This window comes from Bufo bufo, chromosome 4 (genome assembly GCF_905171765.1).
Source record: "Bufo bufo chromosome 4, aBufBuf1.1, whole genome shotgun sequence".
Taxonomy (NCBI): Eukaryota; Metazoa; Chordata; class Amphibia; order Anura; family Bufonidae; genus Bufo; species Bufo bufo.
The window spans coordinates 374,522,205-374,539,235 of record NC_053392.1 but is presented as its reverse complement, the minus strand read 5'-3'; the positions used below and the strand labels follow the sequence as shown (position 1 = coordinate 374,539,235).

Here is a 17,031-nt window from a genome sequence, read left to right as displayed (position 1 = left end):
AGGCCGTATGTGAAGGGGGCTTTCACATACAGCAGATTTTGGGAGGAATGTATTAAGATGGGAAGATTTTAAGTCAGTTTTGATTTAAATTTGCGCTGGTGGAAAGTTCATTAAATTTATCAAAAGTCAAATTTTTTGTGTGTCCATATGTGGAACCATTCACTTCAATGGGGCAGCAAAAAACCTGAAAAAGACTGGAGTGTCTGTATATCCACATGGCCATTGCACACCATAAATTTTACACGTCCTATAATTGTCCACATTATGGACAAATATAGGAATATTCAATGAGGGGCCGACCCTTCCATATTGCAAAATGCGGAATGCACACAGCGAGTATCAGTGTTTTGCGGACCTGCAATTTGTGGACCACAAAACACCCAACATGTGCATGAGCCCTTAGACAGGTTGTTGTACTTACAATATGCTTCCACTAAGTCCACTGTGGGATGTGGAAATCTACACAGGTGATCAAAATGCTATGTGTGTATCCAGACATCAAAGGTTTCTCCTGGTCACTGGTGCTGTAGAGCCTATGGGGGAGATTTATTAAAACGGCTGTAAAAAAAAAACTGGCTTAGTTGCCCATAGCAACCAATCAGATTCCATCTTTCATTTTCCAAAGGAGCTGTCAAAAATGAAGGATGTAATCTGATTGGTTGCTATGGCCAACTAAACCAGTTTTTCTTGATACCAGTTTTGATAAATCTCCCAGTATAAGTCCTGTACTAGACTTTTTCTGCACCTCTAGATCCTATCTGGCCTGCTTCTGTATGTTTCTCTGATCCTGTTCTGGCTGGATTCTTTTCCAGGACAGGTCTGTCACTTCACATCTTTGTGCTTCCTTCTCTAAGCCCTAGGCTGGACTAGACTGACTTAGACTAAACTGACTCTACAAAGTTCTGCCTCATCTAATAGTGACTAAAAATATGTGCGTTTTTTTACCATGTACATACAGAAATATACCGTAAATGCATATGTGACATGCAGTGGCATATCTCCAATGGAAGCAGACCACGCAGCTGCTATGGGGACCATCGGGAAAAGGGTCGGTCGTGGATCTAAGGCTCGCCTCCTAATTACAATTCAATAGCTACCAGTGCAGAGGAGAAGACAGGGTTAGGAGATGGATGTTTCATGTCATCACCATGTGACCAGTACAGGAAGCCAGAGCATAGCAGTGCAGAGAAATCTGAAGGCCCCATGATGATGTCAATGTGGGATGTCAATGTGAGGGGGAGGACCTCCTATGCTATGCATGGAGTGAATTGGCCGGGTTTGGGGTGGCACTAACGCTATACTGGGCCCCCCAGACACTGTCGAGATGTCACCATATGTTGCTGCTCTCTGGAAGGGTTGGTAAGGCGTGGTGCACACCAATAGGAAATAAGTCCAGAGAGTCAGGGTCTGCAATAAACCAGTGTGCTTATCTACTGGAGAAATTAAGGTGCAAAACAATACAGGGGATGCATAGGGCTGGTTTCTCCATTAGAAATGATTTGATGCTGAGGAAAGGTCTGAGAAAGCTGTCCCTCTCTCTCTCTCTGAAGCCTGTTACCCTGGAAAAAGGTTGGCGATCCAGGGTCTGTGGCAGAGTATCCCCATCTCAATGTCTTCTTCTCGTCACTCAGGTAGTCTGGCAGAGTATCCTCCTCCAAGCATTGTTCCCTAACTGCAGGACACTAGAGCTCTGGCTGCTCTCCTTATATATAGTTTCTGGCTGAAATAGAAACTTCTAGTGGGAGGGGTGGAGTGGAGAAACTCAGCACAAACAGTTACAATGTTACAACTCCCGTCTGTTATAGACTTGCATTAGAGCTTCAATGATACTCAATGGCAATGACACAGCAGTTTCCCCATACAAGTTTTTAGACATAAGGAGTTGATGACTTTGCATCGGGGAAACAGGGGCAAATGTCCACACTTCAAAGTACCCCTGCTCCAGAGCTCTACACGAAGAGAGGTTAGTGGTGTCCTGGGATAACCCATAATAACATTCTAGAAAAGCTGGGAGTTGTAGTACTGTCCTATTATATCCCTATCCATGTTATTTCAACTGATGCCCTACAAGTTACAACAACAGTGTAACAACTCTCTGTATAATGTCTGCTGAGGCCTGTAATAACAACAGTCTGGACATGCTGGTAGTCAGAGGTAGCACTAAAAAAAAAATTCCCAGAAGAGTAAAATTACTCCTCTTACCATTTTTGAGACGTATTTTTAGCGGAGCAGGAGTACAAAAGTTGCAGTAATTCAAATACATAATATGTAGGACTAAAGTAGTTCATATCTGCATTGGAGGCTCCATTTGAGGGCTCTGTTGCAGATTCTGTCAAAAAGACCGGATAAAAAAAGCCTTATATGCAGGATTTTAGGCGCAGGATCCCTAATGGAAATGGATGGATGTCTCCATCATAGTCAGTGGAGTCTGTTCAACTTCTTCCCTGTCACTTAGGCTGGGTTCACATCACATTTTTGTCATGCATTTAATGTACACAAAAAACAGATATATGTTAATGAACGTCTCAGACAGATGCCATACAGTGGCATCCATCACCTTAGGCCCCTTTTACATGGGCGAGTATTCCGTGCGGATGCGATGCGTGAGTTGAATGCATTGAACCCGCACTGAATACCGACCCATTCATTTCTATGGGGCTGTTCACATGAGCAGTGATTTTCACGCATCACTTGTGCGTTGCGTGAAAATCGCAGCATGCTCTATATTCTGCGTTTTTCACGCAACGCAGGCCCCATAGAAGTGAATGGGGTTGCGTGAAAATCGCAAGCATCCGCAAGCAAGTGCGGATGCGGTGCGATTTTCACGCATGGTTGCTAGGTGACAGTCTATTCACTGTATTATTTTCCCTTATAACATGGTTATAAGGGAAAATAATAGCATTCTGAATACAGAATGCTTAGTAGATGATCAATTGAGGGTTAAAAAAAAATAAAAAAATTAACTCACCTTCTCCTCTTGTTCGCGTAGTTCCCGGTCTATTCTTTACTTCTTAAAAGATGAACTACCGGCTAGAACCTGTGGTGACGTCAGATCACATGCTCCAATCACATGGTCCATCACCATGGTGATGGACCATGTGATTGGAGCATGTGATCTGTCGTCACCAAAGGTCCTTTAGCCCACAGCTCATCATTAAAGTAGTAAAGAAGAGACCGGGAACTACGCGAACAAGAGGAGAAGGTGAGTTAATTTTTATTTATTTTTTTAACCCTCAATTGATCACCTACTAAGCATTCTGTATTCAGAATGCTATTATTTTCCCTTATAACCATGTTATAAGGGAAAATAATAACATCTACACAACACCTAACCCAAACCCGAACTTCTGTGAAGAAGTTCAGGTTTGGGTACCAAACATGCGTGATTTTTCTCACGCGAGTGCAAAACGCATTACAATGTTTTGCACTCGCGCGGAAAAATCGCGGGTGTTCCCGGAACGCACCCGCACATTTGCCGCAACGCCCGTGTGAAAGAGGCCTTAGAGTTCTATTGTACATGAAATGTATATATTGGTTTGCTGGACTTTGCAGGATGTAAAAAAACGTGGTATACTACGCTTTCCCATCCTGCAAAGTATACTTTTTTATTTATTGTACAATGGAACTCTATGGTGACAGATGGCATAGTACGGCATCTGTCTGAGGCATCTGTTAACGTATAAGTTTTTTTGTGTGCGTTAAATGTATGACAAAAACCCAGCCTTACAGCACTTCTGTTATTTTTGTTGTTCTGATCATCTAATCGAGCAGAACAATAGAAATATATAGTGGTGATTTGAATGTGGCCTAAGAGGTGGGTATTTATGTAATCTAATTAGCATCTGGTAATTATAGCCAAGTGAAAAAGTACAGTCCAATAAACTGGATCTTCCCTGTACCTTATCACTTGGATATAATGTCCTGCCTGCATTCACTACACGCTGCACCACACACATCACACGCTGCACCACACACATCACACGCTGCACCACACACATCACACGCTGCACCACACACGCTACATCACATACATCACATACATCACACACTGCTTCACATACATTACATGCAGCCAGCCAGTCGCAGGGGCAACACGTGAGGTGCACGGTGGACCGATGAGGGGCCAAATAATATAACACACAGTTCATCAGTTTACTCACGGCTAGCAGAAAGCCTCCCTGGGCTGGCAGCACAGTGTTGAGGTGGACAGCACGAAATCCTCCGGGGCACGCTCTGTGGTAGGAAGCATTAGCCAAGATGGTGGTGGAGGTGCCCTTGATGTTAGGGGTGCTTAGGGTGCTTGTTGCGGCTGAGTTCCTTGATGGTTTTTGTCGTGACGCCAGTACCATTAATGGTGGTACAACCAATAGTGGTAATAATGAGGTAGACAGTGGTAAGGTGCAACTCACAACTTTTACTTTGGATGTCTTAGGTTGCAGCAGTATAAATATGCAGTCTCTTGATGGTACAGAGTTAACTCTGCAAATCCACTGTTTTAGGCTTGTCAGGTTTCGTGGGTTTTGGAGCAGTGGGTTAGGTGTACCTGGTTTCTTTAGATGTGTGGGATCCTATTCCTTGATTTTCCCTACAAGCTGAATATTTTTAGACAGGAAAACTCAACTGTCCCTCAGAAGGTTGGTGTGGCTGCCTGAAGCTATAAATCCTCCACCATGCAAAGGTGTCTGTGGCCCTCAATAATAGCTCTTATCACCGATGAATTCTTAGGAATGCTTGGTTCTTTTCCTGGGAGGCAAACTCTTCTCCTACTGGTCAGGGATGCAAGTCTATAGTCCAGCTACAGAAGAAAAACGCTCTTCTGCGCCTAACATCTGAGTATCACCTACTAGCGAAGTTGGCTCCACTCACTAATATGTGTTATGAAGTCTTCACTCTATCTTTCCTCCCACTAATTCTGATCTGACTCCCTCAGATCTGCTCTCTTCTGAACTACATTTTCCTAGCTATCCTGATCCTCAACTGACTAACTAGGCCTGACCTAGGTATATATATAAGACCTGAACTTTATCCCCATCTAGTGGTGGGATGTATAAATTACACCTAATAGGCCTGTTAACAGGGATTTTGCAGATACATAAATGCAAAGTTATACATTACAACCTAGTGCTACTAATAATATAAAAAGTGCTTTTAAGCAGTGCCCACACACATGTAGTGGGACGCTGCATACACACTGCACTACATACATCACACGCTACCCCACATACATCACACACTGAACCACATACATCACACACTGCACCACATACATCACACATTGCTACACATACATCACACACTTCACCCACATACACCACACGCTGCACCACACACATCACACGCTACATCAAATACATCACACGCTACCCCACATACATCACACACTGAACCACATACATCACACCCTGCACCACATACATCGCACATTGCTACACATACATCACACACTTCACCCACATACACCACACGCTGCACAACACACATCACACGCTACATCAAATACATCACACACTGCACCACACACATCACACACTGCTTCACATACATTACACACTGCGCTACATACATCACACAGTTAGGAATGACCCGGACAGTCCGGGTTTGTAATCCTGTGCCCGGGTACAACCTTTCGCAGACCTGGGCACAGTGATCAGCTGGGAGTGATGCGATGCTAGCCCAGGGCGGCGCTGACTTCAGACACGCCCACCCTCCCTTCTGTTTGGGTTTGGGTTTGGGTTTGGCTTTGGCTTTAAGAAAAGGTGGCAACCCTACACATAGTGCACCACATTCATCACACACTGCTCTACATGCATCACATACTGCACTGCACACATCACACACTGCACCACATATATCACACACTGCACCACATACATCACATACTGCATTGCACACATCACACACTGCACTACATACATCGTACACTGCACTACATACATCACACACTGCACCACATACATCACATACTGCACACATCACACACTGCACCACATACATCACATACTGCACACATCACACACTGCACCACATACATCGTACACTGCACTACATACATCACACACTGCACCACATACATCGTACACTGCACCACTTACATCTCACACTGCACCACATACATCGTACACTCCACCACATACAACGTACACTGCACCACATACATCGTACACTGCACCACATACAACGTACACTGCACCACATACATCGTACACTGCACCACATACATCACACACTGCACCACATACATCGTACACTGCACCACATACATCACACACTGCACCACATACATCGTACACTGCACCACTTACATCACACACTGCACCACATACATCGTACACTGCACCACATACATCACACACTGCACCACATACATCGTACACTGCACTACATACATCACACACTGCACCACATACATCGTACACTGCACTACATACATCACACACTGCACCACATACATCGTACACTGCACCACTTACATCACACACTGCACCACATACATCGTACACTGCACCACTTACATCACACACTGCACCACATATATCGTACACTGCACCACATACATCACACACTGCACCACATACATCGTACACTGCACTACATACATCACACACTGCACCACATACATCGTACACTGCACTACATACATCACACACTGCACCACATACATCGTACACTGCACCACTTACATCTCACACTGCACCACATACATCGTACACTGCACCACATACATCACACACTGCACCACTTACATCACACACTGCACCACATACATCGTACACTGCACTACATACATCACACACTGCACCACATACATCACACACTGCACTACATACATCACATACTGCACTGGACACATCACACACTGCACCACATACATCGTACACTGCACTACATACATCACACACTGCACCACATACATCGTACACTGCACCACTTACATCACACACTGCACCACATACATCGTACACTGCACCACATACATCGTACACTGCACCACTTACATCGTACACTGCACCCCATACATTACACACATTGATAACAATAACATTTGTAAAGCGCTTTTCTCTCATAGGACTCAATGCGCATTGATACATTACATGTTGCTGCTAGCACCCTGTTCTGCACTTGCATCTTGATGTCCGGACTGTAGTCTTCAGCTGCACTGCCACCATGTTTTCTGGTGTCCATGGGCAGAGCACACGGCTCCCCTTACTATAGCAACCCCTGGGAGCAGCCTCCCCAAATGAGCTTTGCTGTTAGTTGTTTCAGACAGCAGCAGTATTGCAGTGCTACTTGTGCCGTTCACAGCGTGCCCTGTGCTGATGAAAGGCAGGATAAAGTCTAAAACGTATTGGTACATCATAGATGTTTTCCAGGGAGTAAAAAGGCCTGAAGAGGTGTGTAGGACACTTGTATATTGTATGTTGATGCCCAATTATAACAATCTGGGCATGATGGGGGTTGTAGTTCTCTCCTCTTAAAACCCTCACCGAGTAATGTCAGCTGATGCTCTATAATAATAATCTGGACATCATGGGAGCTGTAGTTCCCTCCTCTTATCCCCGTTCCTTGTAATGTCCAATAATTACAGCCTCAACATGCTGGAAGTTGTAGTTCTCTCCTCTTTTACCCCTCCGTGTATTGCCCTCTAATTTCCAATAACATCCCAGTCATGTTGAGACTTGTAGATCTCTTGTTAGGGTCCATTCACATGTCCATAGAATGGGTCCGGATCCGTTCCGCAACGTTGTGGAATGAATCCGGACCCATTCATTCTCTATGGGGCCAGAAGAGATGCGGAGAGCACACAGTGTGATGTCCGCATCCGCATTTCCAGAACGTGGCCCCGATCTTCTGGTCCGTGGCTTCTGAAAAAAATAGAACATGTTCTATTCTTGTCCGCAATTGCGGACAAGAATAGGCAGTTCTATGGGGGTGCCGGCTGGGTGTATTGCGGATCCGCAATACACTACAGACGTGTGAATGGACCCTTACTATGTTGATGATCTGCAGCATGTGAGGTGTGTGTTAGGCTTTGTTCACATCTGCACTAGTGACTTTAGATGTTCTGCTCTGTTGTAGGAGAACAACAATGAAAATATCAGTAGTGCTAGATCTGGCTCATCATGGACGACAACGCCTGATGGGTCCCTCTGACTATGATGAGGCCTGATGGGTTTCCATCATGGAGCCTGGCAGGCTGCAAAATTGTGTAGAGCATTTATGACCTGATCTGCAGCAGATGCTCCTAACCACAGTTGTGATCAAAGCCTTATGTGTTCTGTAGCATCAGATGATCATGTTCTGCAGCAGCTGATATGTGTATCATGAGGTTCTGCAACAGCTGAGATGTGTATTATGATGTTCTACAGCAGCTGAGGTGTGCATTATGATGTTCTGCAGCAGCTGAGGTGTGCATTATGATGTTCTGCAGCAGCTGAGGTGTGTATTATGATGTTCTGCAGCAGCTGAGGTGTGCATTATGATGTTCTGCAGCAGCTGAGGTGTGCATTATGATGTTCTGCAGCAGCTGAGGTGTGTATTATGATGTTCTGCAGCAGCTGAGGTGTGTATTATGATGTTCTGCAGCAGCTGAGGTGTGTATTATGATGTTCTGCAGCAGTAGAGGTGTGTATTATGATTTTCTGCAGCAGTAGAGGTGTGTATTATGATGTTCTGCAGCAGCTGAGGTGTGTATTATGATGTTCTGCAGCAGTAGAGGTGTGTATTATGATTTTCTGCAGCAGCTGAGGTGTGTATTATGATTTTCTGTAGCAGTAGAGGTGTGTATTACGATGTTCTTCGGCAGCTGAGGTGTGTATTATGATGTTCTGCAGCAGCTGAGGTGTGTATTATGATGTTCTGCAGCAGCTGAGGTGTGCATTATGATGTTCTGCAGCAGCTGAGGTGTGCATTATGATGTTCTGCAGCAGCTGAGGTGTGTATTATGATGTTCTGCAGCAGCTGAGGTGTGTATTATGATGTTCTGCAGCAGCTGAGGTGTGTATTATGATGTTCTGCAGCAGTAGAGGTGTGTATTATGATTTTCTGCAGCAGTAGAGGTGTGTATTATGATGTTCTGCAGCAGCTGAGGTGTGTATTATGATGTTCTGCAGCAGCTGAGGTGTGTATTATGATTTTCTGCAGCAGTAGAGGTGTGTATTATGATGTTCTGCAGCAGCTGAGGTGTGTATTATGATGTTCTGCAGCAGCTGAGGTGTGTATTACGATGTTCTTCGGCAGCTGAGGTGTGTATTAGGAGGTTCTGCAGCAGCTGAGGTGTGTATTATGATGTTCTGCAGCAGCTGGGGTGTGCATTATGATGTTCTGCAGCAGCAGGGGTGTGCATTATGATGTTCTGCAGCAGCTGAGGTGTGTATTATGATGTTCTGCAGCAGCTGAGGTGTGCATTATGATGTTCTGCAGCAGCTGAGGTGTGTATTATGAGGTTTTCCAGCAGTAGAGGTGTGTATTATGATGTTCTGCAGCAGCTGAGGTGTGTATTATGATGTTCTGCAGCAGTAGAGGTGTGTATTATGATTTTCTGCAGCAGTAGAGGTGTGTATTACGATGTTCTTCGGCAGCTGAGGTGTGTATTATGATGTTCTGCAGCAGCTGAGGTGTGTATTATGATGTTCTGCAGCAGCTGAGGTGTGCATTATGATGTTCTGCAGCAGCTGAGGTGTGCATTATGATGTTCTGCAGGAGCTGAGGTGTGTATTATGATGTTCTGCAGCAGCTGAGGTGTGTATTATGATGTTCTGCAGCAGCTGAGGTGTGTATTATGATGTTCTGCAGCAGTAGAGGTGTGTATTATGATTTTCTGCAGCAGTAGAGGTGTGTATTATGATGTTCTGCAGCAGCTGAGGTGTGTATTATGATGTTCTGCAGCAGCTGAGGTGTGTATTATGATTTTCTGCAGCAGTAGAGGTGTGTATTATGATGTTCTGCAGCAGCTGAGGTGTGTATTATGATGTTCTGCAGCAGCTGAGGTGTGTATTACGATGTTCTTCGGCAGCTGAGGTGTGTATTAGGAGGTTCTGCAGCAGCTGAGGTGTGTATTACGATGTTCTTCGGCAGCTGAGGTGTGTATTATGATGTTCTGCAGCAGCTGGGGTGTGCATTATGATGTTCTGCAGCAGCTGAGGTGTGTATTATGATGTTCTGCAGCAGCAGAGGTGTGCATTATGATGTTCTGCAGCAGCTGAGGTGTGTATTATGAGGTTTTCCAGCAGCTGAGGTGTGAATTATGATGTTCTGCAGCAGCTGAGATGTGTATTAGGAGGTTCTGCAGCAGTTGAGGTGTGTATTAGGATTTTCTGTAGCAGTAGAGGTGTGTATTACAATGTTCTTCAGCAGCTGAGGTGTGTATTAGGAGGTTCTGCAGCAGCTGAGGTGTGTATTAGGAGGTTCTGCAGCAGCTAAGGTGTGTATTAGGAGGTTCTGCAGCAGCTGAGGTGTGTAATTTAAGAAGTTTTGCAGCAGCTGAGCTCTGTATCATGAGATTCTGCAGCAGTCAGAGAAACACCAGTTGTGAATGACTGGATTAAATCATTTAGTATTCTTTGTCTGCACCTTGTAAAGTGTTTTAAAATTCAGTTTTTTTGTAATTAAGGTAGTGTTAATTATTTCTACCACCTTGTCCCATCCCTTTTCCTCTGTCAGCACACACTGCACTGGGACCTGACTGCTCAAACCAGACCTGACCCCATCCAGCAGCATCAAAAGTCCAGAGGACCCAGTCCAGCGCTCTGAAGATCTACCCCAGCCCTGACTGTGGCAGCCACAGTGACAGCCGGCTAAAGAGGCACATGCAGTGAGTCAGCACTGGAGGGAGGGGAGGAGGGTGAAACAGCAGCAGGCAGCCGTTCATGGGGGCACAGTGGGGTATGGCACACTATATAAAAAGCAGCAGCTGGCACAGTCCATGGGGGAAGGATTGCACACTATATAAAAAGCAGCGGTCATGGTTTATCGAGTAAGGTTAGGTGCACGCGATGATATTCCGGTATTCTGTTCCAGTGTAGCCAAGGCAGGTAGTGGGAGGGGCTAGGGGTAGGTAGTCGGACGGGACAAGGAATGGGGCCTCATTTAGATTCTGGCTGTGATTTCTATGTACGCCCCTGATGACATGACAAATATATTTTTGCACTTTGTGTATATGGCGAATCTTCAAGCAGGATGCTACACGTAAACTTATAGCTTACATCTGGAGGTGGCGTTTTTGCCTAAAATATGCACTCAAAATGAATGTCAAGAAAATGCATCAAAAGTGCAAAACATGCCATAAAATAAATCTATGTGCAACCCCAGCTTTAGATTTGGGTTAGGCCCCCTGCACACGACCCTAGGTGTCCCGTTGCCGTATTAGTTGCCGGATCCGCAATACACAGGCACCGTTCGGTGTGCATTTCGCATCACGGATGCGGACCCATTCACTTCAATTGGTCCGCAAATCCGAAGATGCGGAATGGTGCAGAACGGAAGCACAGAACAGAACCCCGTGGGGTTTCGTCCCGTACTTCCGTTCTGCAAAAAGATAGAACATGTCCTATCTTTTTGCGGAACGGGCGGATCGCAAAACGGGCGGATCGTGGACTCTTTAAAGTGAATGCTGCCCCACAGTCGGTGTTCGTGCATTGCGGCCAGCAGCACGGCCACGGGGCGCACACTTTTTTGCTTTCCGTCCTGGGGATGCGGAGCAAAACAGATCCGTCATGACCCCAATGCAAGTCAATGGGGATGTATCCGTTTTCTCTGGCACAATCTGCCACAATAAAAAATGGATCTGTCCCCCATTGTCTTTCAATGGAGTTAATGACGGATCCGTTTTGGCTATGTTAAAAATATGTTAAGGATAATACAACCGGATCTGTTCATAACAGATGCAGATGGTTGTATATTCAGTAACGGAAGCGTTTTTGCTGGACCCTGCCGGATCCAGCAAAAACGCTAGTGTGAAGGTAACCTTAGTTGCCCATGGCAACCATCTTTCATATTTCATTTTTTCAGAGAATCATTGGAAAATGAAAGGTGGAATCTGATAGTTTGCTATGGCCATTAAGCCAGTTTTCCTTTACACTAGTTTTGATAAATCATCCCCTCAGTCCGTCCTTTAGGCTACATGCACACAAACGTATTTTGTTTCCGTGTCCGTTCCGTTTTATTTTTTTTGCGGATAGGATGCGGACCCATTCATTTCAATGGGTCCGCAAAAAAAAAAAAGTGTACTATCCGCATCCGTATGTCCATTCTGTAGCCCCGCAAAAAAATAGAGCATGTCCTATTCTTGTCCGTTTTGCGGACAAGGATAGGCATTATTACAATGGTTCTGCAAAAAAAAAAGATGCCATACGGACATCACCAGTTTTTTTGGGGGGATCCGCAATTTGCGGACTGCAAACCACATACGTTCTTGTGCATTTAGCCTAAGGCTCCATTCACACGTCCGCAAAATGGGTCCGCATCCTTTGCGCAATTTTGCGGAAAGTGTGCGGACCCATTCATTCTCTATGGGGACGGAATGGATGCGGACAGCACACAGTGTGCTGTCTGCAGCCGCAATTGCGGAGCGCGCCCCCGATTTTGGGTACGCAGCTCCGCAAAAAGATAGAGCATGTCCTATTCTTGTCCGCAGCTTGCGGACAAGAATAGGCATTTCAATGGGGGTGACGGGCTGGTGTGTTGCGGACCCGCAATTTGCGGGTCCGCAACACATCACGGACGTGTGAATAGAGCCTTACAAGGGTGTTTTCACACATGAATTTGGCACTGGTGCAGCAGTGGTAGTGGCCCTGTTGTAGTGTCACAGTGTTCTAACTCAGGCCGTCGCTCCATGGGGTCCTTTGCAGTGAAAGTTGTAGCACTGAAGAATGAGGCCAGTGTTGAATGTAGCAAAATCCTTTTTACTAAGTGCAATGTAGAACTTAAAATACTTACTGTAGCAGAAGACTTTAGTGCAATTCTTCTCTGGCACCAGCTGAAGAGGTATGGTGACAGATTGAATGGATGTAGTTCTTCACTTCTATGTTGCTGATTAGAATGCTGCTCGTTTGCGTATTGCCGAACTGGCGAACATATGGCGATGTCCGCCGGCGCCATATTCTTTTACATTGTGAAGAACTTTGACCCATGACAGATCCATCAGGTGCTACAGTACAGCCAATTGAGATGTTTCAGCACATGGACACCCCCTACCTTATAAATAAACCTGGTCTGGCCGCCATTTTATATTCAGTCTTTTGCCAGTGTAGGGAGAGGTTGCTGTGTGGAGCAGGGACAGGCTGTTAGGGACACCAAACGCTAGCTAATAGGGCCACAAAAGTCCTTTTAAGGACCGGTATAGGTGTGCTATCGATAGGTGTGACTTACTGAGGGGTGTAATATACTTATAATATACTTTCTAACATAGAAAGTATTAGGGTTGTCCCGATACCACTTTTTTAGGACCGAGTACAAGTACCGATACTTTTTTTCAAGTAGTCACCGATACCGAATACCGATACTTTTTTTAAATGTCATGTGACCGTTTTGGGGGATCTGTGGATCTGTGGATGACGCACTGTCATGTGGGGGATCTGTGGATGGCACTGTTATGGGGGACCTGTGGATGGCACTGTTATGGGGGATCTGTGGATGGCACTGTTATGGGGATCTGTGGATGGCACTGTTATGGGGGATCTGTGGATGGCACTGTTATGGGGGATCTGTGGATGGCACTGTTATGGGGGATCTGTGGATGGCACTGTTATGGGGGATCTGTGGATGGCGCTGTTATGGGGATCTGTGGATGGTGCTGTTATGGGGGATCTGTGGATGGCACTGTTATGGGGATCTGTGGATGGCACTGTTATGGGGATCTGTGGATGGCACTGTTATGGGGGATCTGTGGATGGCACTGTTATGGGGGATCTGTGGATGGCACTGTTATGGGGATCTGTGGATGGTGCTGTTATGGGGGATCTGTGGATGGCACTGTTATGGGGATCTGTGGATGGCACTGTTATGGGGGATCTGTGGATGGCACTGTTATGGGGGATCTGTGGATGGCACTGTTATGGGGATCTGTGGATGGTACTGCTATGGGGTGGGATATCTGTGGATGGCATTGTTATGGGGTGGGGGGATCTGAGGATGGCATTGTTATTTGGTGGGGGATCTGTGGATGGTGCTGTTATAGGGGATCTGTGGATGGAACTGTTATGGGGAGGATCTGTGGATGACACTGCTATATGTCATCCACAGATCCCCCTCATAACAGTGTCCCCCAATACACCGGGCCCCGCCGCTCACCGAAGTATTTATAAACGTGAATCCTTATCCTGTTGTTAAGTTGAACTAACGCTGCCCTCTCCCATGTTCCCCTGTATCCCCCTGTATCTCCACAGCACTTACTTAAGCTTCCATAGCAGGCAGAGCGGACGGCACCAGTAACGTCACTCACTGACGTCGCGCGTCTGCTCCGCCTGCTTCACTCATAAAGTGGGCGGAGCAGGCGCTCTACGTCAGTGAGTGACGTTACTGCTGCCGTCTGCTCTGCCTGCTATGGAAGCTTAAGTAAGTGCTGTGGGGATACAGGGGAACATGGGAGAGGGCAGCGTTAGTTCAACTTAACAACAGGATAAGGATTCACGTTTATAAATACTTCGGTGAGCGGCGGGGCCCGGTGTAAGAGTACAGTGACTGCACCGGGCCCCGCCCATAGTTACGCCCATAGTATTCTATTTATGTATCGGGGCGGGGTATCGGCGGCTGAGTACCGCCGAGAAAACTCGGAATCGGTCCCGATACCGATACTAGTATCGGTATCGGGACAACCCTAGAAAGTATATTATAGTGCATTTAGGTATTGCAGCATTTGTTTGCGGTTCTGCTGCGTTACTGCAGCTACACAGAGTGACAAACGCTGTTGGAACAAATAATTTCAACTGGTGCGATATACCAGTTGCCCCCCAAAAAAGTGTTTGAGGCAGGGGTATTATATACCAATGATATACTTTCTATATAGTGCATTTGGGTAGTGCAGCATTTGTTTGCGGTTTTGCTGCGTTACCGCAGCTACACAGAGTGACAAACGCGATTGGAACAAATAATTTCTACTGGTGTGATATATCAGTTGCCCCCCCAAAGTGATTGAGGCAGGGGTGTTCTATACCAATAACATACTTTCTGCATTTGGGTAGTGCAGCATTTGTTTGCAGTTTTGCTGCTGTAAAATTGATATCCAATGACCGTGTAATCTACCTCCAGCCACATACTTGTTCTTTTCTGTACGGTGAATGAATAATTGTTGGGGCCTCGGAGGAATTCAACACCAGTGACGACCACAAGTTATCAAATTTCAACTATTATCATTAGTTTTTATTTCAAGAGGGGGGATTTCGTTAGCCATGTTTTTAATCCAATTTTATATTTTTAGTTCTTTTAAACATATGTATTTGACCTGTATTTGTACTGGCCTGCAGTAAAATTGATATCCATTGACCGTGTAACATACCTCTAGCCACATAATCAGAACATAATGTACCTCGAGCAACATAATCAGAATTTCTTTTATGTCAGGTGAATGCCTAATTTATAAGGCCCGTACTCCCTTGTCCTAAAGTAAAATTTTTCTAGGCTCCAATAGGGCACATTTCAGAGAATTTCCCTTTAAGACGCATAAAAATATCCCCTGATTAAGATACATATTTTTGGAATTTTTGTCATTGATCCCCGTCTAGTATGTCACTGTCCATGTTGTGGGACTATTTGTGCTCTTCTACTAAGTATTTTGTGGCTGCAAATATGAGTTGTAGGTTTTTCAGGTTCGTCTGCCATTAAAATGAATGGGGCCCACCACGAACTTGCGGTTCGTGAACATTTGATCACGTTCACGCGATCGCGTTTGCGAACCGTCCCGGCCAATGTTCGTCCATCACTATTGCTGGCTAGTGATGAGCGGCAGGGGCTATATTCGAATTCCTGATATTTCACGAATATTTGGGCAAATATTCGTCATATAATTGCGAATTCGAGATTATTTTCTTGATTGCGAAAATCTGCAATGTAATATTCGTGTAATGCATGTGAAATACAGGCGTGGGTCACTTTTGCTAAATTTTCCAAGCTGCTAGAAGTTTCCTGAGACTGGAGAAAATGGTTGGCACGGCAGAACATTAAAAATGGCTTTATATGCAGTTAGAGTGCTCCAATATATTTGTGATTGCGCAAATCGGCACTAACGATGCAAATATTTTGGTACAGTACGTGAAACTTCAAATTTTTGCAGTTCTGCATGCATTTGTGGACAGCAGAACCTATCACACTACCTAACACACTGCACTGCAACAGCTACACTATATCAGGATATAACCTACACTGACTATCCCTCACTAACTATCTGTATTATATATATATGAGCTATCTAACTATCTATCTAATGTAATGAGTGGAAAGCACAGAGCACAGCAATGACACTGCTGTCTCTCTCAGAACTTAAAAAAACTGTAGAAAATGGCTGCTGGGGAGGTTCTTATATAGTAAGGGGTAGGCAACTTTCCTATTGGTTGCTAGGGATGTTGCTAAGCTCAGATAAATACATTGCAGCCTTCTCATTGGCCCACAAGCAAGAAGCGAGGTTACTGATGAAAAAAAATCTAGAATGTTCGAAATTACGAATATATATCACTATATTCTACATATTCACAAATTCTCGAAGTGCCGATATTCGCGATTCGAATATTCGTGATCAACACTATTGCTGACCTAGTGGTTGTTTGGTGATGAGGGTGTCTTTAGTCCCTCACCTCAAAGCAGTTTCTGTAGAAGCGATGTCACAGTTCACTTTGCTGTATGGGATCTCAAAGCTTCACATGAGTCCTTCCTTCAGTTCTTGAAAATGGGTGCTGTAAGAGCTACTTCCCAACTCTATGGCAGGGGAGGGATAATTTGGGTCTTGAACTTTACTTAGAGGGAAAGCAATAACGGTTATTGGGAGTGGACACTCTATGAGCTGCTTTCTCACTCCCCCACTATCTGGACAGGACCTCTCTGGTC

The 17,031-nt window shown here is 45.2% G+C and overlaps 1 protein-coding gene across 2 annotated transcripts in view; it reads left to right on the top strand.

The window, feature by feature from the left end:
- The window catches only part of VNN1 (vanin 1), a 125,101-nt gene that overhangs the window by 66,984 nt on the left and 41,086 nt on the right, over positions 1-17,031 (top strand). The window lies entirely within an intron of this gene.